Source organism: Alosa pseudoharengus, unplaced genomic scaffold, assembly GCF_046254945.1.
Source record: "Alosa pseudoharengus isolate Yale_2024_CS ecotype anadromous, Long Island Sound unplaced genomic scaffold, YU_APseudo_1.1 YU_APseudo_1.1_scf_17, whole genome shotgun sequence".
NCBI lineage: Eukaryota > Metazoa > Chordata > Actinopteri > Clupeiformes > Clupeidae > Alosa > Alosa pseudoharengus.
The window spans coordinates 35,347,386-35,372,413 of NW_027468640.1; the positions used below are offsets into that span (position 1 = coordinate 35,347,386).

The following is a 25,028-nucleotide window of genomic DNA, read 5'->3' on the forward strand; positions in this document are numbered from 1 at the left end:
CTACATTTTCATGTACCACATCAGCATTTTTGTTCAGTGAATCTTTTGTAAATTGCTTTACAATTACCGTCGGGCCTATAGGCCTATTGCCTGGCTTGCCTCAGCTTCGGTCACGTCCTTTTACAATTTTATCATTGTAATAAAAAACGCAATTTGCCACATAATTTCAGCATGCTCCTGGCCTACTAATTAATGCCTATTGTAGGCTACTTTATTTTTTGCAAAAAGAAAGAAATCCTTGATAAAATAACAAGTCATTCACATTATAGGCTACTTTACACACTGTTATGTCAGGTTGACTGACAAGCCTGTTCTGAAGACTCCCATTCATTTTGACTGCACGAGCACGTCTTTTTCAGACAGACATTGCAATTCATTTTATAGCCTAGCAGGCCATCGGACAAATATGACGCCTCGATATTAAAGAAACTCCGACTCCATTCATTCTGAAAGTCCACCGCACAACAATGCAACGTGCATGTTCACATTTTTAGTAACAACCGCCAAACTTGCTTGCTTGCCTTACACATCTAAGTTTTCCGACTATTTTCTTACCTTCTTTTTCCGCTGTGGATGTTAGTGAGTTTGTAGAAGTTTTAGCTCTTACGTTCTGAACATCTCGCACTGCCATCGCCCGATGTCATTTCTTAGTCATATCACTCTCTGTCTCTCTTTTAAATGCCTATTCCCTGAATGGTAGGCTACAATTATGTGTTTTATATATAGGCTAATATCTAAGCAAAATAACCCAGGCAGTCTCATCTAGGATATAACACAGGTTGAAGTTGGTTCTATTTAGGGAGGTGAACATCTGTAGATGACTCAGAAATGACATCGGAAGACAAGGAGTGAATATGGCAAGAGGCAAGCCGAAGTCTGCTGACAAGGGCCCGACGGTAATTGTAAAGCAATTTACAAAAGATTCACTGAACAAAAATGCTGATGTGGTACATGAAAATGTAGCTAAAAATGTGGAGAATGCAATGCAATCAAGCATTTTGGACGATATATTGTCACAAGCTGGCAGAATAGGCAACAGGCCGATGTGCGTTTTATTTGGAGACTGTTTTGCGCGACAGAGACTGAGTTTGCTGCTGATATTCTGGGGATAGGCCTAGCCAATGTACGACTTTTGCCTTTTAATATATTTGCTGCATTAGATCAGTCTTTCTAGAACAGGCAAGGGCTTTCTAGCCTCACGTCAGCAGCGCTGCATCACCCATATAGCCTACATTAAAACAACCAGCGGATGGTGGGTGCAGTTTTGAAAATTGGTCAACAAACTTTAGTGCTGATGGATGGCTGATGGATGATAAGTTTTGCTACACTGTAACAAGATTCCGTGATTTTCACAGCATCACTGCTGTTTTTGGGGAAAATGTGTACTGTATTTGTGAATACAGTATGTTGCTGTGGTTTCGCTATGAATTATGGTCAAAAATGGTCAAACTACAGTAATAAAAATTTGCTGCGAATCATAACACAGTAATAAATCTGACTCCTCCCTCACTTGTCAGCTTTTTGAAAATTTTGAAAAAACATGGCGGAAAATCAGTTGGGGTTTTCTGTTTTCTTTTTGCACATAAATACAAAGTTAAGCTCCCAGATAGCAAGGTGACATTGATATTATGTTGATTTTCCATCCAAATCATAATTTTGAAAAGATATTGAAAAGTCATGGATTTATGGTTTACTGGGAAATTTTGACGTGGTGATTGAAACGTGCACCGCGCGACGACGTTTGAACTGTCCGGCGGGAGATCGATCATTTTTGAGCAACAGTTCAGTCAGTCAGACCAACGGTGTTCAGCACTCTGACAAGTTCGCAGCTCCACCTTAATGGTAAGCAAGCATTTATTTATGTAACGTTAATGTTTCATTGTGAAACGGTTATGGCAGTCTCATTTATATTAGGCCTACCTTAGTTCTCAGTAAGTTACAGTTTATTATATTCATATCATTTATCCACCTTATTCCTGGGGCCGCTACCGTAGCAACGAAAAGGGGTGGAACTTCCGGTTCAGCTGTTAGCGTAAACAAACGCAGCAACTTTGCAGCAGTCTGTGTGCGTCCGATTGGGCGGAACTGCTCGAAACCCAGTGTTGTTTAAACTTGTTAAAACGTGAATGGCATTAAGGAGCTCAGGAACAAGTTGTTCCGTTCGTGGCTGCACAAATAACCAAACGAAGCTGCGTTTCTGGCTCGATCAACAATGTTTTAATCATGCACCCAAAACGAAGAGGGACTGCAGCTGTCCTCCAAGATACTGTTTTCATCGATTGCCAAAAGACGACGAATCAAAAAGAAACTGGCTCAAGAACTTAAAATTGAAGAACCCACCCAAATCATTGTTTGTTTGTTCATGCCACTTTGTTGACAAAAAGCCAACAGAGGTTAACCCATATCCGACTTTATGGTTGGGCTACGATCGACCACCGGAGAAAAGACGTCGGATCCTCACCCGGATTGACAACACTTCAGGTAAGGCAATGGTAATTAGACCAATTCGTTTTATATAACACCAAAATACAACCTAACAGGTTGATTTTGGTTAAAGTAACGTGTTTGTATCTTGGGAAGACTGAAATTTAACTTTCAGAGGGACAGGGCAAGGCTAGGCTACTACAAGCTTATGCTACTCAGGACTCAGGAGTAGGCTAACGCATTACAGTAATGTTAGCTTCTCTTTAAAGAAACCACCGTTTCAGTTACACTGTTCTTTTTTGTGAGCCTAGTCTAGATGAGGGTGGGGGATATACAACGAAACGAAGTTAATGGCTAAGCAGATGACTTCAGGTATAAAGTGCTGATCTCCAAACAACATGAATTGACATATTAGACGTGATGGCAGTCTGCGCAGCCCCCAACACATGTCCCCACCCCACCCCACCCCCACCATTTCCCTGACATTGCACAGTTCTCATCAAAAAGTCTAGTAGTCATTAAATTACTTTACATTCATTACAGCATTTATGTCTTCCTCAACATATGGCAACAGGAATCAGTGCACTTTTGCTGTAGTCATATTGCACAGACCCCTAAGACACAATACACAAAACAATCCTGCTGTATTGGTGTATTATTACACAGTTGCCCTATTAACATATTGCACCCCCCTCTAAATTGTACGCATCTTGCAAAAAATATATATAATTAAACACTCCACTCCACATTAACACACTGGCCACCCATAGGTGAAGGAACTGAAATTCATTGCATTCTTTACATTAGTAATCATATACATGTGACAAATAAACTTCTTTGTATTCCTTGTATATTGATGTTAAATTATGCACTGCTTTTTTCACCATTAGATAACTCCAATGACTGCATGGCTGAGCCATCAAATAGCACCAGTGATGCTCAAACCCAGTGGTCAGACCCTGCGCTGGAGGACCACACCTATTCAAAACCACCAGGGATGTGTGCAGTCAGTACACCATTACCTGAACTGACACCAACACCTGAACATCAATCAGTTGCAAGTAGCATTTTGAAGTCTGATGCCGATTCTCTGTTGTATACAGGGATTCCACTTTTAGAATTTCATACCCTTGTATCCTGCCTTCATCCATTTAGTTCTACATCATTATTGGTGCCTGTGGATCAGATTCTTATAACATTAATGAAATTAAGGCAAAACTTTGTTATGGCAGACTTAGCGCGACGATTTAAAATGTCACAAGGCCGAATAAGCAAAATCATCACAATGTGGATTGACATCATGGCAGAGCACACAAAAGACCTTGTTCCATGGTTACCCCGCGACACCATAAAGGCAACCTTGCCACAAGCTTTTAAAGACCACTTCTCAAACACAACTTGTGTAATTGACTGTTCAGAGACAATCTTACAGAAGCCAAAAAATCTAGACTGTAGAAGTGAGTCATACAGTCACTATTATGCCAACAACACTGTGAAATATTTGGTTGCCATTTCTCCCTCTGGAATTATTATGTTTATCTCAGATGCTTATGGTGGTAAATGTAGTGACCGCTTCATTACTCAGAATTCTGGGTTTTTAGACTACTTGCGTGCTGGGGATGAAGTGATGGGTGACCGAGGCTTCACAGTGAGAGACTTACTGGAGGAGCGTAGAGTGAACTTAACAATACCATCATTTACCCACAAGGGAAGCCAGCTCACCAATGAGCGGGTCACTCACACCCGGCGCATTGCTCATGCCCGCATTCATGTAGAGCGAGCTATTAGGAGACTGAAGGTGTACAGGGTGCTCTCTCAAAAGGTTCCAATCAATTTGGCCCCAAAGCTAGACAAAATCCTAAAAATTTGTGCTGGCCTTGTAAATTTAAGAGGTGAATTAATTGTAAGTACATGCAATGAGATTTAGTAGGCCTATTGTAACTACTGTCAATTTAATATCAAAATGTAATATTTACACTGTCAATGTTGTAAAGTAGGCTATGCAATTGTTTTTAAAAATAACTTTGTAAATACAAATATTTGCTGTAAATACAAACAAATAAGTAATTAAACATGTAAATGTACATATGTATGATAAATATGTAAATATGTATAATAAATATTAAAAGCAATTTGCTTCTGTGTATAATTTCTTGGCACTAAAACATATTTGCTCCTTGTACATTTACAAGATCAACATAGCTTTTGCAGAGTTTCAATGTTTTTGTCAGAAAATCATCTGCTAATCTCGGGAGCATGTGCGTAAAGTAAAAGTTTTTGAGGTGGCACATTTGTGTCTTGGTGTACTCTTCATCATATGGGACCTCCAGCTCCAGGTGCTCAGTTGATGTCCAGATCACAAGCTTGCAGCTCTGCAGTCCTGTGCACATCATTGTCAGCTGAACCTAGAAAAGATATGTTAAAAGGTTTACTTTGCTGTGGAGGTTAACACGTACAAGTTCACAATCATGTTCCTTTAAATCTAGCCAAATCAATTCAGGGTAACCCCCACCTGTAGATAGTATCCATTTTGCCCATTGGGGTGAATGCGGTATTGTCCATCGCTCATGCATTGAATGTCACAGTTAGGTCGACCAAGAAACTCTCTTATCGACATCTTTAGAGGACACTTAATTTCAAGGACCTGTGTGTTGTCTAAAATTCCATCCGGGCTGGCTCCAAACCATGGTTGGTCAGAACAGACGACCAAGCCCCTCCTCTCTACTCTGTATCCTTGAGCCTCCAAGTGCTGTATTGCTATTTCCTCATTATCTCTACCATGTTTCGTTGCTGTATTGCCTGTAAATGTTGGATACAAGTGACCAGCCAGAAATTTCTGAGGGTTTGTGGAGCTTCTTTTAGGCACTCTTTTAGCTATACTGGCCGTCAGGCGCAGCTTCCTTGCATCATGCCACAGCTGAGATTCCCCCTGTAACTTTGTCTCTTCTGTCAACCTCTCAATTTGTGCTGGGCTTAGTTTGACAAAGGAGTCATAAAAAGGACAACACTTCTGACATGTCAGTGTTATGCCATGCTCTGTGTGTGGCATCTGGATCTGAGTATCATGATTGTCACTATTTTCTAAATGTAAATTGTAACAGCGCTGAAGAAGGCCATTTGACTGAAGCTGAAACAGCTGTGCCATCGGTGATGAACCGATGTAAGACTTGAATTCTGCATGATTTTTGAAGATTTGGGGGGAACTTATTGCATGATCTAATATTGTTCTTGAGGAATCTGCACACATGATATTATCAGGTTTGTAGTGCTTGAAATGTATGTCCTTAATCCTCTTCTGCTCTATATTTCTCTTCGTGCCTGAATTCCACTTTCTCTGGACGTCTGTACATGCTACCCCTGTCTTGCCCTATCTGACTGCATTCTCAACCTAAAAAAATCAGATATAGACTAGGTTATAGGCTTAATGGCATGGCTAGCGTCTAGGTTATAAGCTAAATTGCACTGCTAGCGTCAAGGCATTAACAGTGACAATCGTGCGTTAATTAAGCAAGATTAGTTAACATGTAAATAGTCTTGATAACTTACCTTCCACAGTACCGCAGCTGCGTGACTGCAAGACCGCCCCGGTCCAGCGATACAGGAGCACCCGGCCGTTTGTATCTCTCCGGATGAAGCGGAAACCAAAACCCAGGCCCGGTGATGTGGTGATTTGCAGCTCTGGCTGGGTTCAACGTCAGCTTTTAAATAAACCATACCATTTGCCACCTCCTTCAGGAGAACGGGTCCAATCTTGTGACTATGTAGATATTGATATGCCTCTGAGCTTTTGATGTTATTCATTGCTTCACCGTCCGTTGCAACGGACTGGATGACATATCTAAATATTTCGCCATACGTTATCCGAGGCCACTTTTTCATATCATCCTCCCAATCCGCAAGCATAGACGGCAGTGGTATGATAACGTTTTCCCTTGGCCCTTGTTCGCACATATTTAGGATCAGCTGAGCTTTGTTTTTGTTTTTAAAAATGCCGGCTCGGAGGCGTAACTAAGCGGAAGTCACACCCCTTTTTCGCGCAAGGTATCATGGGAGCTAGGAATAAGGTGGATATAAAACATTCACTAGTAGTGCTAGGCCTAGTATGTTACTGTCACAAATGTTAGGCTGAAGATGATGTGCTGCTGGTTAACGTTAACGTGGAGGTTTAGCAGTAGCTGACTTATGTAACGTTAACTCCCCGTAATCATGTACGGTTTTGTGAGTTTAATAGGCGAACTTTAGCAATATTGATATAAGTTAACTTTAAGTCACATCTGACTATCATTAACCGTTGTTCGGACGAACAGCGCGAATGGCTGTTGCTGCAAGCAAACATCATCAATGATCTCACCCAGCTGGCTAACGTTAAATATACCTTGCGAAACTGAGTTATGCTAACACCATCTTCAGCCTGGCATTTTGACAGTAAACTCAAAAAACATACAGTATATATATATAAATGATTATTCTAAAGTTTCACTTGTAAGTAGCCTTCAGTTTCAGTTGAACATTGTTATCTAACACTATTTATCTTTTCTTCTTCTATTTCTGCTAGGTGCTGCTTCACTCTGCTACTGGTGGTGGATCAAGCTGACTGCAACCGTTGGTCTAACGTTAGGATGCAGCACACGAGAATTTCTAAACGGAAAAAAGTGAATAAATGTACTTGCTTTTCAAACTGATAACAAGTTGTCAATGGTTATTTATGCAAGTTTGTGTAGCCTAAACCATACATAGGCCTAGCCAAATTTATCCTGGCTGTAGATAAAGCAGGATATGAATTTCCCAAAATTACTGTATATAATATTACAGCACTGGTATTACTACTGTACTTAGTTACAGTATGATCCATAAGTACTGTGATTAAAAATACGGTAGACAATTCAATGCTGTATACATTACAGCACTGGTAGTACTACTGTAGTTTGCATTTACAGTATCAGGCATAGGTACTGTGATTTCATATACAGTAGGTGTACTGTAGAGTGAAATACAGCAACTTGCTGGTTATTTGCTGCCAGCAAGTTGCTGTAAATTTTACGTTAAACTTTTTACAGTGTATGCAGTTATGGTTGAAATAATAGCCCATCAGCGCATCTCTAGTGTGTGTGCCTCTCTCGCTCAGAGGGGAGGGAGAGGCTGAGGGTCGATCCAGCATGGATTCTAAACTCTGTGGTGGATAGGATCTACAATTAGGTGTTAATAATATTACCACGCTAGGTCGAAGTACTCCCAAGTGCTATTGCGCCACACATTGTAGTTCTCATGTTTATTCGCTTGGAAAATCGTCACGTTTCATGTTGTGTGCCCTAACATTTTTCATCAACTACTCGTGCAACTGTATTTAAGTAGGTAAAACGTGGAGGTGTTTGAATACTGCTATGTGCCTCTCTCTACGGCCACGGCAGAGCCCGCTAGCATAGCAACATGCTAACACATTCGCGCCGCGCGACAGAGCGTTTGAGTGCACCTACCGACGCGGGAGAGGTACGACTCAACTCGTGAAAGTTACGGTAAGAACATATATCACTACTGATTTTAGGTGGCGTGTTCCTTTAAAGTCAGCTTCATCTCTGCTCGTGCACGAGGTAGAACAGTAGACCAAAACAGTAGATTGACGAAAAGAGGATATGTGTCGTAAAATTAAGACAATACTAGACGATTTCTGTTCGATTTGGCAAGCGCCATCTACAGGATTTTCATCGAAAGTCATCAAATTTAACATCGCGAGAAAAAAATAGATTGCCTACAGAAATGGGAGAATAATGAAAGCATACATTTAAAACAACAATACTAATGGTTTTGAAATCAATTGCAAGTTTGATTGGCTTCACTCTTGAACACATGGGTCTACAGTCTATGCTTGAACAAAACGAGTGCATGAATAAATACTATAAACTCAAAAACAACTTATGGATATGCATATAGATATTCAAAAATATCTATAGCTTACGTTCTTAGATTAAAAGAGTTCATTCACTCCAAATTATTGTCTAAGTGTAGGTGGTCATAAAATAAATGAGTATCAACATAATAGGCTATTGTCTCCCATAAGTCCCAAAGTGTTTTGAAATAAAATTATCTGAAATGCAATGGCTTTCAATTCAATTTATGCCTAATATTTAATCTGTGTAGCACACAGTTGATTTGACATTCATGAACAATCGTCGACACATGAAGCAGTTTTAATTATTAGCTGCCTAGGCTACAGAATAATTATCCTTTGGCTTGCATCAGATATAATAGGCTATAGCCAGGGCTTAATTTGAGCCGGAACACGCCGGAACATGTTCCGGCACCTCCGACGTTGGATCCGGAACCTTTTTTTATTGGATCCGTCAACTCTTACGTCAATATAAAAAATAAATCGCCTAAACGAAAAATAAATAAATTACTGTTTGTGTAGTGTTCAATGTTAATATCTTTCTTATTAGTCTTTAGAAATAGGGGAAAGACCAAACAGGATACAACAAGCTAATCGAGTGCTAAAGTGCTTTATCCACAATATTGGCCACAGGAGGGTGACGCGCTGTTCGGGGAGAGAGAAGTTGAGATGCTCTGCCAGCAGTTTTGCATCGATAGCCCGCGGAATGTCATCAGGGCTTTCAGGGAATACCACCTACCATCTCCTCCCCATTTGCCTTGTCGGCCCGCCGCTTGCCCGGTTCAACCCCCTTCCTTAAGGCTCTGGCATGGTTCGTGCGTCACATTTGCGCGTGTCCAAGACGTGCGTCATTTTTGCCGTGGACGTGAAGCATACAACAAATTCTGCTGTCCTGAATGCACTTTAAATCGTTAAGGTTAGCGCCTGCGCACTACGGCTTAACTGTGATACTCTGCCCCACCAACTGGGGGCGGTACGTCGAGCCTGAAAGTAGGACACAACCACCAAAGAAGCCTGAAACGCATGAAGAAAAGAATAACGTGGGATGTGCGAGCAGCACTCAACGAAGGAAGAGCTGATGAAGGAAAAAGCACCACGAGTACGTTCGCCTGTCTGCTGGGAAGTTTTATAAGCTGGCCCATCGCATCGCTCCATTTATCATCCACCAGAACACACACAGCACACCTGTTGGTATAGCTGAGAGACTAGCTTAGCCTACTTGCTTATTAGGCTACTTAGGCTACAAGCCTATAGCTAAGTGACTGGGTGCTGCGAGGGCAGCAATAATTGGGACATTTTTCTAAACACAGCATGGTAAGAACGAGTTGTGCGTACATATGTCCTCAGTTAAATTTGTATTGTCTTCACACCTGCCTCATACCAAAAAGTATGAACCAAAAACCTGTAAATATGACGTGTCAATAAAAGTTTTGAAGTAACTGTGTTCATAATGTATAATGTCTCACTGTGATAATGGGTGTATTTAGAGCGAGAGGTAGCCTAGGTTATTCCTTCAATTATTATTATGATAATGCATGTTGACAGGCGAGTTTCGAGATTTGAGTTCAGCATTGTTCAGGAGCTATATAGGTGATAATGATTGCACCTGGGAGAGGTAGGTGTCGTGGAAATCATCCACTTCCCGAAACCTCCAATCCAACTAGCACTCTGATGTCAAAGACCCGAAGGAGAACACCAAGACGAGAAATGCTGAAGACTGTTGATCCTTTATTCACCGTATTGCAGTGAGAATACAATCCAAACACCGTCAGGCAATAGAGTGATGAGTTGCAGCTGCTACCCCGATGAGATCTCTTTTATGCTCTCAGGGGCCTGAGAGGCGTTCCTATCACCAGGAACGTCACCAGGCCCCTTTTAGCCAATCAGAACGTTTTGGGACTTGAGATATTGGTGGAAACTCCTTCTCATACAACCATTAAAAAATGCGTGTTGCTAGGCAGAATACATGTGATCAAGTTCTATGTGTAATCTGTTGCCAGGCAGGGTATGTTTTGATTTGGTTCTATGTGTCACCTCAACTTTGGTTTCACTTCCCCTCTCTGGAAGGCCCCTGCATCTCCTCTTCTGCTAGCCCCTTCTATTTATGCCCTTCTGGGAGGCACCTTTCTCTCCCATGCCCTGTTTTTAGTTTCACTCTTAGCCTCTGACAGTTCAGTCTCATGTCTTCCAGTAAATGTTTGCATAACAGTTGCACAAACAACACCTTTATAGTAAATGGAATGTTTTCTAATAAACCAGCACACACACACATAAGTATCATTATTATGTCTAGATAAAATCACCACATAGGCTACATTCCCTTTATTATTATAATCACTATTGATAACGCATTATATACGGAACAGGCGAGAATGCATCTCGATCAGCAAGTGTTACTGGGTTTCGCCTGAGCGTTGTAGATAGATACCTTTATATAGCTCTGGGTTTCGCGATTTGATTTCAGCATTGTTCAGTAATAGGTGCTAGGCTACGCTCATTTTTAAAAGATGCATTTAATCCGAAGTCATATGACTTCGGATGTCAGCTCTCTATGCAGGGAGTAGGGCTGTCACTTTTTATTTGAACATGACGTGAAATATCAGTAGTCAAACTATAAATAAACGATTAGGTTTTAGTGCTGTGTAGCGCATTTCTACAGTCTATGATTAGTTTTATTTTATTGTTTGCCATCTCATTCAGTGCTACATGATCCAGGGCTCATGACCAAAGCAAGCCAATATAATAGCCACAATGAGCCATATACAGCCACCCTGTTTCGACAATCAGGTGACGTACAGAACGGCCAGCAGATAATTACGTCCCCAACTCATCTAAAATGTGGTGTCTTGAAATACTTTGGGTTTAACAACATAAAGTGACCGTTAAATATAATGTTAAAGAATGTATCTGTGGATAATTGTGGCTTTAATCGGTCGAAGTTGACTCCATGTCGTGGTGTCTCACGTAACTCAAAGCCAGGCAAGCTGAGGACAGGCGCTCTCTCTGTTCCATCGTCGTTATGGTAACCAAACAAGTCTTCTTCTGTCTAGGTTTGTTTGTAGGTTTAAGTGTTGTTCTTCTATGTGGTCCACCTACTGGAGGGGAGTGTTTACAGCAGTTCCGTTTCACACATGCGCAGTCTACGCGTCACTTTGACGCGCGGTCTTAAAATTCGGTCGACTCAAAAGGGGAGTTCGACTTGCGGCAGATCTGTGCAGATCTGACTTGATGTGATGCATGCTGGGTTGAACACAATGCATACTGGGATGGACGCAATGCATACTGGTTAGAAATTCTGTCCGACTTCTGTCAGCCGGAGAGGGACTTACCACCGTGACACCATGTCACATGGCCTTAAAATATCGCGGGAGTCTTAGCCTGCAGACAGAAAACACTTGATATTGAATTTATGTGCTACACTGTAAAAAATAACATTACATCTTACTGCAGTAACACAAGTATACTTTACTTACTATAGGCTGACCTAGTGTTCTTACTAGAGTAACATTAGTAATGTGCCGAACTTGCATCAATGGGGTCTAAAACTTGAGATACACGAGTAAGCTTCACAACTCAGACCTGAGTAAACTGGACTCACGCAGTGCACACGCGCACAGTCAGCAGAGGGAGCATTCTGGATTCCACAGCCAACGGTCGGCAGTGTTACGGTGTGGCTGACTTTTGGGATGGGAGTGTAATGCAGCTTCACCAGTGACTTGCTCTGTCCGGTAAGTTTACAGTATGTATTAATGTGTCAAATGTTTACAGTATAGGTTGAACTAACAGCATTTGTGCAAAACTGTACATTCGGTTTCATTAACAGCTGGGGTAATGTTAAGTTCAACTTGCTAAGTGGCCGATATATGCGCTAGCTGCTAACAGTTTGCAGCTAACTGATAGCTAGCAGCTATGCGAGTTAACATTGCCTCAGACCATGCAGAGCAGAAAACAAATATTCTAGGTATTCAAGCCCTTTGATATTTTTTGTTATCGAAGTTATGAGGAAGTGGTGGCGCCTGGGGTCTAGAACTAGGCTGTATAAATTTGCCAATAGCAGTTGTCTTCATGAGCTCTTAATGAAGTTTAGTTCTAACGTTTCTCATGAGAAACGCTTGCTAGCATGCTAAGTTGATTCAAAACGTGTAAAGATTAAACTGTGTATGGTTTACGTCGATATTCCTACTGTATTGATAAAACAATTAGGATAATTGGACTCATAACTTTACTGACTGAGAAAGCCATGGTCTTTTATCTAAAATCTTTCGTTGTGATTTAGCAAGAGGACTTAGGTTGCAGTGTGTGGAATTTAAACGAATGTGCCGTTATTGAGGTGCAAAAGGGCGTCATATAATTCCAACGTATGATTGACATTTTAAATTCTATTGTGATAAATGTACTAGGCCTGAAGCAATAGAGAAAATTCAGTTGCCAAATCATAATATTTTTAGCTTAACAGTATTAATTAGGTCTCTGGAGAAATAATTTAAATGAACATTTAATGTGATAAACTTAATCAGCTGTTTTAGTTAAACATGGCCAATAGATGCATATTGATAATAATTTTGCCCTCTTTTTCTTTTTGCAGTTGGAAAATGCAGAGCAATGAACTGGACATGTAAGTTGTGCTTGTTTGGATGTGAAGTCAGAGGTCAGTTGCTCAAACACTACAGATTGAAACATGGAGGTTACACCAGAATACGACCAAAAAAAATTGCAGAGGGTGGTGAAAACTGGCCAACGCATCACCGGTTCCTCACTCCCCTCCATCAAGGCCATCCAGGGCAAGTGATGCTTGCGTAAGGCGCGCAGCATCATCAAAGACTGTTCTCACCTCAACCACAGACTGTTCACCCCACTCCCCTCTGGGAGGCGTTACAGGTCTCTCTGCACCCGAACCAGCAGGTTCAGAGGAAGCTTCTTCCCTGCGGCTGTCACCCTACTGAACTCTAGCTCTGCATCCCGGTGACAACCAACCAACTAAGCCCCCGCCCGATGCCTCCTTGCCTGTGCCTGTTGAGGTGTCCACCATGACCATGGAAACCTTGACGGGGGACACCCATCCCCGCGGACAATTGCACTACTCTATCCCACCCATAGTATTCTATTTATTTACAAATGTACATACTGTAATTACACTTATACATGGCATTTTCTACTGCTCTTCATACTATTCATCCTGCACATACACATATTTTTACTACTGTTATAATGTTACTGTTTCTGCACTACAGTACTGTTACCACACTGCACATAGCTGTATACTGTACATATATGTCTATATGGTTCATACCGAATATCCATATTTATTCTGCTAATACACTGCACATATTTATACCTAATTTATATTACTCTAAACCACCTTGTGTAAACCAACTGTATACTACTGTTTACACTGCATATTTCTTATCCTGTCTATGCACCACCTGTCTTTGTATATCACATTGCATTTTTCTGCTTTTTTTGCACTTCTAGTTACACGCAAACTGCATTTTGTTGTCTTTGTACTTGTACTCTGCAAAATGTCAATAAAGTTATCTAATCTAATAGTGCCAACTATTTGTGTACATTCTGCAAGTAAACTTTACTATCCAACATAAAGTACCCTTTACAACTCAAAGTAAGGGTAACTTATTTAACAGTAGTAAATACAACTTTGTTTTTAAGTAAGCTTTACTCGAGGGCATGAAGTAAACTTTACTAGTTGGAAGTAAGTAACCAGAACTTTAAAGTCTTAAGTAAGGATAACTTCTTCTAAGTAAGCATTACTTGTGGACATCAAGTAAACATAACTTGGAAGAGAAAAGTTTTGTTTACTTAACTTATTTAAGGCAACGAGTTTCCACCCTTTTTTCAAGTAACCATTACTTATTATTTTTTACAGTGTACAATGCAGGCCTGTTAACTGTATGACAACAGTGGTTTATTTAAACTACATCATAAGAATTAATTTCGTCAGTCATCATGCTCATTTTAATGAGTAAGAATGAAAGTTCTGCTGTGTTTATTGCAAACAACATTCCGCGATATCTCCCGCGATGTCTCCCGCGAGTCACGTCAGGCAGACTGTAGCCTTTCTGTCCGGGATGAGCTGCCCTCTGTTGTAGCTCCTCCCGGCTAGGCTCTGAAGATCACGTTTACGTAGTAAGCCAGACCAAGTCAGACTCAGCCGAAGTCAAACAAGCCTAAAGACGCGACGCATGCTGTAAAAATGACGCAATTCTCGTCACGCGCTCACCAGTGCCGCGTGCGCGGGACGCAGACGCGGGAGCGTACCATACGCTTTACGTGAGGTCATGGATTTCTAAAGGACATAGGTGTAGAGAAAGAAGCAGGGTAATGGAGGCCGGGGGTCTGGATGCTGTATGGGCCATTTTGGACAAGTAGGCCTAGGCTACAGTAGGAAGAAATTGCGCTTCCACGCTGTATCTAGTTGATCATTGATTAGGCCTACTGGGTGTGGGTGGTCATGATTGCAATATATAGCATACTTTAGCGCCGAGGCTATAGCCCCTTGTTGAACTGTTTTGTTGGTTCCCCTGTATCTCCTGTTTTCCCGGTCTGTGTGCGCGCTTGTGTGTGCGCGCGTGAGTGTTTGTGTCTCCCGCTCCCTCTCTGTGTCATATTATGTGTCAGTTTCGATGTGTTTTGATTGGGGGGAGGTGGAGGGGAATAGGGGTTCAGATAGGTATTCAGATGTGTCAATCAGAAATTATTAATCATTCCACGCTGTATCTAGTTGATTATTGATTACTGGGTTTTCATCATTGCAATATATAGCATACTATAGCCCATATGTTTTTATTTCGGCCTATGCGTAGAATGTTTGTCTAGTTTTTTCCGATAATTTGATAATGGATAATTGCTGTTTTTTTATTTTAATTGTTTACATTTTACACCCGTGAAGTGCAGTGTTGCAAGTTCTGAAGTTAATAAACATTGCCCTGGTGTACACACCGCGTTGTTTAGTTTTTTTTAGTCAGAGCTATGTACGCAGGTTTTTTTGTTGTTGGTCCGTAACCTCAAATCCCCGTTTTGAGTCGCCGGATCCACCCCCCCTATGCGCTCCGGCACCTCCCACTTTACAAATTAAGCACTGGCTATAGCCCACTGGCAAAGCTGTCACTGAACAGTTCATGACCCTTTATCAGCAGTAGACATATGTCTTTCATCAAAGATTATAACTAAAAATGCCATTATCAAGGTGATAAACAATGTATAGCCTTAATACTTCGTATGGGAAGCGAACCTGCGAACACGCAAGAATGTAAATCCTATCCTATGCCCTATGCCGTCTCGCTGCACGTTATAACGTATACACCACCACCAAACATAAATGACGCAGAGTAGCACGATTCCTAGAACCACACGCATGTGAAGTTAAAACATTTTTAATCGTATAATCTTCATACATTCTTTGGAGCTAGTGAATGTGTAAATCCATGCTTGGTGCACTGTCGGAAAAAAACATTTCTATAGGCCTACTTCTATTTTTGAAGTATGCTACAGGTGACGAGAGAGTTGGGACGAGAGCACAGGTTGACGGAACCATCTTTTTGGACTCGTTTTCCCACTGATTGTTTTTTTTTTGCAACACAGCTTAATTTAGCTTGAAAGTTAACCTGCTACGGAGCAGGTTAGTTCTGTGGCATAAATTCCCATGGTTACCAAGCTGGGATTCACGTTAACCTCATTAATGGAACGGAATTCTCACTAAAATTAGCGAGACTTATCGAAATAAGCCAGGTTTGGCCTTTAGCGAGGTTGATGGAATACCCCCCAGGACACATCACCAACTCTCCAGTGATTCTCCTCTGACCATGCATTTATTTCTCTTTGATGGCCATCAGCTCTCTGTATTTCCCCATCCGCCCTCTCACGTCTAACCGGTTCAAAATTATATGGCTGTGGGCCATAATAAATGTTAACTGTGGGTCTTGCCACCTCTTCCTCATTCCAGTTATAGACGCCAGTGCTAGTTCTAGTAGCTGCTATAAGGCTGAGGCTACTTCCACCAAAGATCTTTTTTATATTTGTAGTATATATTTTTTGGGCTTTTTGCCTTTATTTGTATAGGACAGTGAATAGTGAGACAGTAAGTGGGAGAGAGAGATGGGGTGGGACAGGGATATGACCGCAGGTCGGATTCCTTCTTATCTCTGCTTCCACCACGTCTACCTCATATGACGTCATAGCCGAGTAAAAAATAACGTTAGGCCTACTAACAAAAAATTACAAAAACTGGACTTTAGCGATGGACGTACTGACGCCATTTGGCTCCACATGCCTGTGCGAAAAGACTTTCTCTGCACTGACATTTATTAAAAAGAAATACAGATCGCGTCTAAATGGAGGATGATCTCCGTGTGGCCAAGAATGGACTGTGTTCCGCACATAGCGCGCATCCATCTCATTAGATGAGATTAACTCTGAAACATAGTTGGCAAAGAAGTTTAGCCTAGGCTACCTGTTGTGGAGAAATATGGCCAGCTCTGCGTCAGATTTTATATTAGGGGTTTGCACGGACGTCACATTCTGGCCGGTAACCATGTTCATGTTATGAACTGGATATGTGATGATTCTGTGAATACTGGATATGGGGGCCCCGTTGTACAATGCCTGCATACCACAAACAGTGCAATCATACAATCAGAGCATATGGTTAAATTCTTTGATGCAACAGTTGCTTTTCTGGACCAGTGAGTGATTGGGTAATTTTCTGCGGCACACCTGATGATCTCTCACGGCACACTAGTGTGCCACGGCACAGTGGTTGAAAAACACTGATTTAAACTATCCACCTATTTAACTGTTTAGTCATTCCAACTATATTAAACCTCACCTAGTTCAGTCATTCCAACTAGACACTCTAACACACCTTATATGTGATTTTGGGAACTCTGTGATGAATGGAAATTAAATATATGACGATCGTGAAACTCATGAAAACGTACAATCTGGACATTTTATCATAACTCGGTTGCCGGTTGTCAGTGACGCATGCACGTCAGGTCAAAACCAGGCCATTTTCGTGGGTCTATCATTAGGTGGCAGTCTCGCCAGGTGTCTAATCGAGCTATTGTATGTGTTCATAGCGATAACACAGAATATGCTGTGGCTGTACAAAAATCATCAACAATGGTCTAGATTGCTGGCACTCTAGGGCAAATCTCCCGAAAACAGCTTGGCATTCACTGAGTTAACATGGGTGCCAGTTGCCATGTAACACCAGATCTCCATGTGCTCTATATGGGAGAGGCGGTTAGAGCCGAAACTGTACTGTACCGTACTTTTGTCCTGTCCTCTGTCTTGCGGATGTTGCGTAGTGTCTCGCGGCACTGTCTTGCGGAAGTCGCGTACTATCTTGTGGCACTGTATTGCGGAAGTTGGCTAGTGGTATCAAAGATTCTAGACAGATCACGAACAAAGCTATTTTTTGTCTTTATTTGTTTCGTTGGAAAATACAATTTCAATGTCGGGATGTTAGGAAGACACGTGGCTTGTAGAAAGTGGGTTATTAACTTACAACGCTGAATGTAGGGCGACGTCTGGCCAATATTATTCTGCTGTAAAACATGTTTTTGTTTATCCAGCATTGTCTTGCTTAAGTTACGTTGTGCCTTGCAGAACTGTCTTGTGTAAAGGTATGTGTGCTAGGTGTGTAGCGCTGTCATGATGGTTGTCTCGTGGAAAGTTAGGTAAAACGCCAAATAAAAACACAAGTATCCGTTGTCGACCTCAGTTGCTTTGGAAATGTTTTGTTTTGTTGAAATGTTTGTTATGCCACCTAGGCCTATTAGGCTACCTTCCACCTCTTTCTGTTCTATTTGTTATTAACTTGTAGGCTAGCCTAGGCTACTTGTAACCAAGAAATATATAAATCACTTTTTACTTACAACAAATAGCCTACGTATATTAAACACTTAATGTATATTGTTGATATTCCACAAGCAGCATTAGTTCAAGTTCAAGTAGTTTATCGTCATGCACGCATAAAGGGAAATATAATTAATGAAACTCCTTGTGCCAGCAAATATTTTAAGAATAAATAATAATTGTTTAGATAATTATTATAGGCAAATGTGTAAATATTTAGGCATCTTACCAGGGGGGTATTCCAAGTACGAGGTTTAGTGACAAACCTGGGTTAGTTAACACAGAGTAGGTGGTAAACCTCCTAATAGAAGAGCTGTATGGCTTCATTCTCCTAACAAAACAATACCATAGGGCTCTTGTTGTAGGAGGTTTACCACTTACTCTGAGTTAAGTTACCCAGGTTTATCACTAAACCATGTACTTGGAATACCCCCCAGGTCTGTTAAGTCATAGGCTTGCTTAACCAAATGTTGTAGCCATCCATGGGTAGATGATCACAAAAACAGACAACTGGACAGTTTTGGAGAACACATTTTAATTCTATACATAAGAACAAAAAAACCTTTTAAACAAAAAAGCTTTGTAAATCTAAATACGGAAAACCTTGCATGGTTCAGTTTTCTCTCAGAACAAAATACACCATAAACTTAACACCAAAAAAAATCAAATTTCCCCAGTACACACATATAGTAACAAGTTTTAAATACCTTGGTGTCCACATTACTGAAGACTTAACATGGACTGTTAACACTCAATATGTTCTGAAGAAGTCCAGACAACGACTCTACTTCCTTCGTCAGCTAAGGAAATTCAAAGTTTCTACATCCATCATGAAGGCCTTCTACACTTCAGCGGTTGAGAGTGTTCTAACTGGTAGCATCATCACCTGGTATGGGAACTCCACAGTTAGAGATTGTAGTACTCTGCAGAGAGTAGTGCGCTCAGCTGAACGTACAATAAGAACTCAACTCCCTGCTCTACAAGATATCTATTCCAGAAGAGTACTCCTAAGAGCCCAAAAGATTCTGAAGGACTCTTCTCATCCTAACAATGGATTATTCCTACTACTGAAATCAAGAAGACGCCTATGTAGTCACAAAGCCAGAACTGAGAGACTTAGGAGAAGTTTTTATCCCCAGGCCATCCGAACTCTGAACTCACACTATACTGACTTTGCACACATTCACTCCTCAGCACTCTCAAACATTTCCCAACTCTGAACTCACACTATACTGACTTTGCACTCATTCACTACTCAGCACTCATGACCCCCCCACCCCCCACACACACCTACAAGACTTTTAGCACTTTTACATCCCTCTCCCTAAGCTACAGACCTTTTATTTATTTTATTTATTTTACAAACACACACACACACACACACACATATCTGACTTTCTCCAACTTTTGCATATCTCCATAGAACTTTTTATTATTATTTTTGATTTCTCCTCCATCTACCCATGTCCTTGATTGCCTAGCCTTTCTGCCCCCCCACCCCCCACCCCACCCCCATCCCCAACACACACACTTACATCATCACTGTCATCACTTCACATACATACAGCACACTGCTTGCTACAGTAAGCCTCCTCTACATACTTGCTGCACACTGCCCCCCCCCCCCACACACACACACACCTACAAGACTTTTAGCACTTTTACATCCCTCTCCCTATGCTACAGACCTTTTATTTATTTTCTTATTTCATCACACGTCAAAACACACACACACACACACACACACACATATCTGACTTTCTCCAACTTTTGCACATCTCCATTGAACTTTTTATTTATTATTTTTGATTTCTCCTCCATCTACCCATGTCCTTGATTGCCTAGCCTTCTGCCCCTGAACTCCCATCTCCCCTGTCATCCCCCCAGAAGGTTTAGCCTTCTGCCCCCCCCCACCCCCACCCCACCCCCATCCCCAACACACACACTTACATCATCACTGTCATCACTTCACATACATACAGCACACTGCTTGCTACAGTAAGCCTCCTCTACATACTTGCTGCACACTGCCCCCCCCCCCCCTACATACACAGCACACTGTCTTCAGGATCTTCTCCAACACACATCCTCTACATACTTACAGCACACTTCCCCCACCTACCCACACACACACTACACACACACACACACACACAGTCACTGCTCCACTCCCCTCCCGCCCACACACATATCTTCACTGTCATCACTCACATACATCATACATACAGTACTCTGCTTGCAATAGTAAGTCCCTGCCCCCCCCCCTACATACACAGCACATTATTTCATCAGGAAGCTTCTCCAATACACATCCCCAACATACTTACAGCACACTGCCCACACACACACTACACACACACACACACACACAGTCACTGCTCCACTCCCCTCCCGCCCACACACACATCTTCACTGTCATCACTCACATACATCATACATACAGTACTCTGCTTGCAATAGTAAGTCCCTGCCCCCCCCCCCCCCTACATACACAGCACATTATTTCATCAGGAAGCTTCTCCAACACACATCCCCAACATACTTACACCACACTGCCCCCCCCCCCCCCCCCCCAATACACAGCACATTGTCTCATGAGGAAGCTTCTCCAACACACATATTGCACACTGCCCTCTCCCCACATACACAGCACACTATCCCATCTCCCCTGTCATCCCCCCAACACACACACCAAGACCCCTGGCAGTTGGGTTAGCCCCTTGAGCCGTGGATCTGCCCAAGGTTTCTTCCTTGGTAAGGGAGTTTTTCCTTGCCCCTGTTGCTCTTGGGTGCTCCTTGTTGGTGCCCCCCACCCAATCCCAATCCTCCCCCACCTTTTTTATGCAGCCCTTGCCACTTAATCTACTAAACCCCTCTTCTACTGCACTTTTTACCCCCCCCCCCCTCCCATAAATGCACAAATAGGCTGACACCAGACATAATTTCACTGCATTTCTTACTTCCAGTAACTATATGCATGTGACAATTAACTTCCTTGTATCCTTGTATCCTTGTAAATAATGAAATGAAGATAATAAATTGAAATCCAATAAGACATAAATAAATAAATAAACAACTAATACATTAAAAAAGAATGTATAAATACAGAAAAAAACAGCAATGCTTGTTACTCCAATGCCGGATGCATGGACATGAACCTCTCCAGAAACCTGCAGAAACCCTCGTGGTTCGTGACAATGTTAATGGAAACCTTCAAATGCAAACAGATTTCAAATTGGAAATAGCATGAGAATGTAGTGACAATATGCATGTATGCATGGTATGGTTTGGTTTATTTATTCTGGAGAAACCACACTGATCATAATATGACATGGCTTTTATATTCACATTTCCTTACCTCAGGCATCATTACGTCGAGCACAAGGTCAACATCTATGATATCTTCATCACAGATTATGGCAGTCTGTATCATTTTTGCCAGTTTCCTGGACTAATTGGGGCCACAAAATAAATCTTAGAACAAAAACTTTTTGCATTACTAATTGTATGTTTACTTAAAATAGTTGTTATTCATAACCAGTGCATTATTACTACATAAACTGTACAGTGTATTCATATCAATCAGTTTTCTATGCAATCTAATGCTTTTCGGATGTCATCTTCAAATTCCTTATTTGACAGTTACTGTTTATAAGTTTGGAGATGTACTGTTTTGCAGCGACATGCAATGCCGACTCCACAACTGTTGCACTTTCCAACCAGTTGGTGTAATAGATTGCCCACTATGAATCAGTGACAATAACTGAAAGACAAACAATCCAAATAGATGACTGATTTAGAAATTTAAACTAGGTAGCATTTTAACCTTTTAAGTTATATAACCACATCATTACCACACTTATGGTGAGTTTCATCACAGTTGAATAATTTTGTATACACCTGATGGTGTGTGCACAACTTCTATCAATGTAAATACAAAAAAAAGTAAAAATAAAAATCAGGTTGTCACATTAATACCATCCAATCAGTTGAGCCAATTAGAAGCCAATTATTATGACATTATCAATCATTTGTTATTTAAAATGTGCAAAATTGGAAATGTCCTTGTTTGAGGTATCTTGTCAAGTTACCATAGCACTGAAATATTTCACAGGTCAGAGAACATAGACAAATTTAAAGTCTAGAAAAAAAACCTGTAAAACAGAAAAAAGAAAGGAAAATATCAAACTCAAGTGTTGCAATATAAACTTGTGAATTCAAGTCCTTCTGCTGTCCTTGTGTGAGCAAAGGAGTGTGTGTAACCTTAGCTAGTCGTGTTTCCTCAGTTGATGCCTTTGAGCACAACTAACTTCTCAGACAGTGTTGCATTCAGACTATTTTTTATATATATAAAATATTTTTTATATAGTTGTTATGGGGCCTGTTAATCATTCCAGCTTGACCATGCAAGGGTGCCACAAACAGACAGAGACAGACATTTCGTGCTTTACAGTATAGATAGTTAGATAGATGTCATCACAGTGTTTCACAGAAAGTATTTTAAAGTATTTTGAAAATACAAAAATACGCAACACTGAAGTATTTTGATACGAAATACGAAGGCATTTTCATTATCTCAATAAAATACAAATGACAAAATAGTATTTTGTATTTGAAATACATATTTTAAACACATGTATTAGAAATACTGCCCATCCCTGCCCATGCCCATGGCCCAATCAGTGGAAACTGACATAAAGATTTGCTCTGCCCCAAGTGTGGCCAAAACGCCGTAAAATGACTTATTGTTTTGTTATGCAAGGAAAACAAACTCACCAAGACCAAGGAGATGGTTGTTGTGGACTTCCATAAACAAGCACTTATGTTATGTTATATTGTATTTATTTATTATTCACTATAGTACTTGGTCTGCACTGAGACCTGAGTTGATATTTTGTTATCTTCATACAAATAAAGCATCTATCTGTCTGTCTGTCTGTCTGTCTGTCGGCCCAGGTGTGGGTGTTATTGTTTATCAAAGTGTTGGCTGAGGGTTGCCTGGGTCCCTGGGCATGCACTGGCCCACACACTAACTGATCTGACTGAGTGTTGGCTGAATGCCAGCTGTGCTTGAACATTACTTGATAACAAAACACAAATCCAGAGCTACTACTTTAAAGCACAAGTCATCTTTATTAAAAATTCTAACAAACAACTTTAAAACTTAAAAAGTCATAAAGCAAAAAAGGATTTTTACATGTACAATTTTATGTAAAACAATTAATAAGCTTTATATTTTATCTAAAACAAAACAAATAAAAAGATACATACATACATACATACATACACACACACACACACACACACACACACACACACAATGATTCAAAGACATAAATTATTCTACATAATAATAATTATAATAATTATTATAATAATTATAAATATAATTAATTATAGCACCTTTCATTCACAGAATGCAGCTCAAAGTGGTTCACATTTGGAACATTTGTCATTGGTGTCACAGGACAGTGGCTTGGTGTCACAGGACAGTAGCTAACTGTCTCAGGACAGTGTCTGGATGTTACAGGACAGTCATAGGTGTCACGGGACAGTGTCTGGGTGTTACAGGACAGTCATAGGTGTCACGGGACAGTGTCTAGGTGTCACAGGACAGTCATAGGTGTCACGAGACAGTGTCTGGGTGTTACAGGACAGTCATGGGTGTCACGGGACAGTGTCTAACTGTCTCGGGACAGTGTCTGGGTGTTACAGGACAGTGGCTAACTGTCCCAGGACAGTGTCTGGGTGTCACAGGACAGTCATAGGTGTCACGGGACAGTGTCTGGGTGTTACAGGACAGTCATGAGTGTCACCGGACAGTGTCTAGGTGTCACAGGACAGTGTCTGGGTGTTACAGGACAGTCATGGGTGTCACGGGACAGTGTCTGGATGTTACAGGACAGTCATGAGTGTCACCGGACAGTGTCTAGGTGTCACAGGACAGTGTCTGGGTGTTACAGGACAGTCATGGGTGTCACGGGACAGTGTCTAACTGTCTCGAGACAGTGTCTGGGTGTTACAGGACAGTGGCTAACTGTCTCGGGACAGTGTCTGGGTGTCACAAGACAGTCATAGGTGTCACGGGACAGTGTCTGGGTGTTACAGGACAGTGTCTGGGTGTTACAGGACAGTCATGGGTGTCACAGGACAGTGTCTGGATGTTACAGGACAGTCATAGGTGTCACAGGACAGTCATAGGTGTCACGGGACAGTGTCTGGGTGTTACAGGACAGTGTCTGGGTGTTACAGGACAGTCATGGGTGTCACGGGACAGTGTCTGGGTGTTACAGGACAGTGTCTGGATGTTACAGGACAGTCATAGGTGTCACGGGACAGTGTCTAGGTGTCACAGGACAGTCATAGGTGTCACAGGACAGTGCCTGGGTGTTACAGGACAGTCATGGGTGTCACGGGACAGTGTCTAACTGTCTCGGGACAGTGTCTGGATGTTACAGGACAGTCATAGGTGTCACGGGACAGTATCTAGGTGTCACAGGACAGTCATAGGTGTCACAGGACAGTGCCTGGGTGTTACAGGACAGTCATGGGTGTCACGGGACAGTGTCTAACTGTCTCGGGACAGTGTCTGGGTGTTACAGGACAGTCATGGGTGTCACAGGACAGTGTCTAACTGTCTCGGGACAGTGTCTAGGTGTCACAGGACAGTCATGAGTGTCTCGGGACAGTGTCTGGGTGTCTCGGGACAGTATCTGGGTGTCACAGGACAGTGTCTGGGTGTCCCGGGACAGTGTCTGGGTGTTACAGGACAGTCATGGGTGTCACAGGACAGTCATGGGTGTCACAGGACAGTGGCTAACTGTCCCGGGACAGTGTCTGGGTGTCT

General features: G+C 41.6%; 2 long non-coding RNA genes across 2 annotated transcripts; both read left to right on the forward strand.

Annotated features, from left to right (window-relative positions):
- The first annotated feature begins 1,790 nt into the window (after nt 1-1,790).
- LOC143128125 (uncharacterized) lies at nt 1,791-7,112 on the forward strand. The gene is made up of 2 exons (XR_012987823.1): nt 1,791-1,842; nt 6,980-7,112. It is a non-coding gene; the product is annotated as an uncharacterized LOC143128125 (long non-coding RNA).
- A 4,384-nt stretch (nt 7,113-11,496) lies between these two features.
- On the forward strand, nt 11,497-13,852 carry LOC143128126 (uncharacterized). The gene is made up of 2 exons (XR_012987824.1): nt 11,497-12,036; nt 12,894-13,852. It is a non-coding gene; the product is annotated as an uncharacterized LOC143128126 (long non-coding RNA).
- The last annotated feature ends 11,176 nt before the right edge of the window (nt 13,853-25,028 follow it).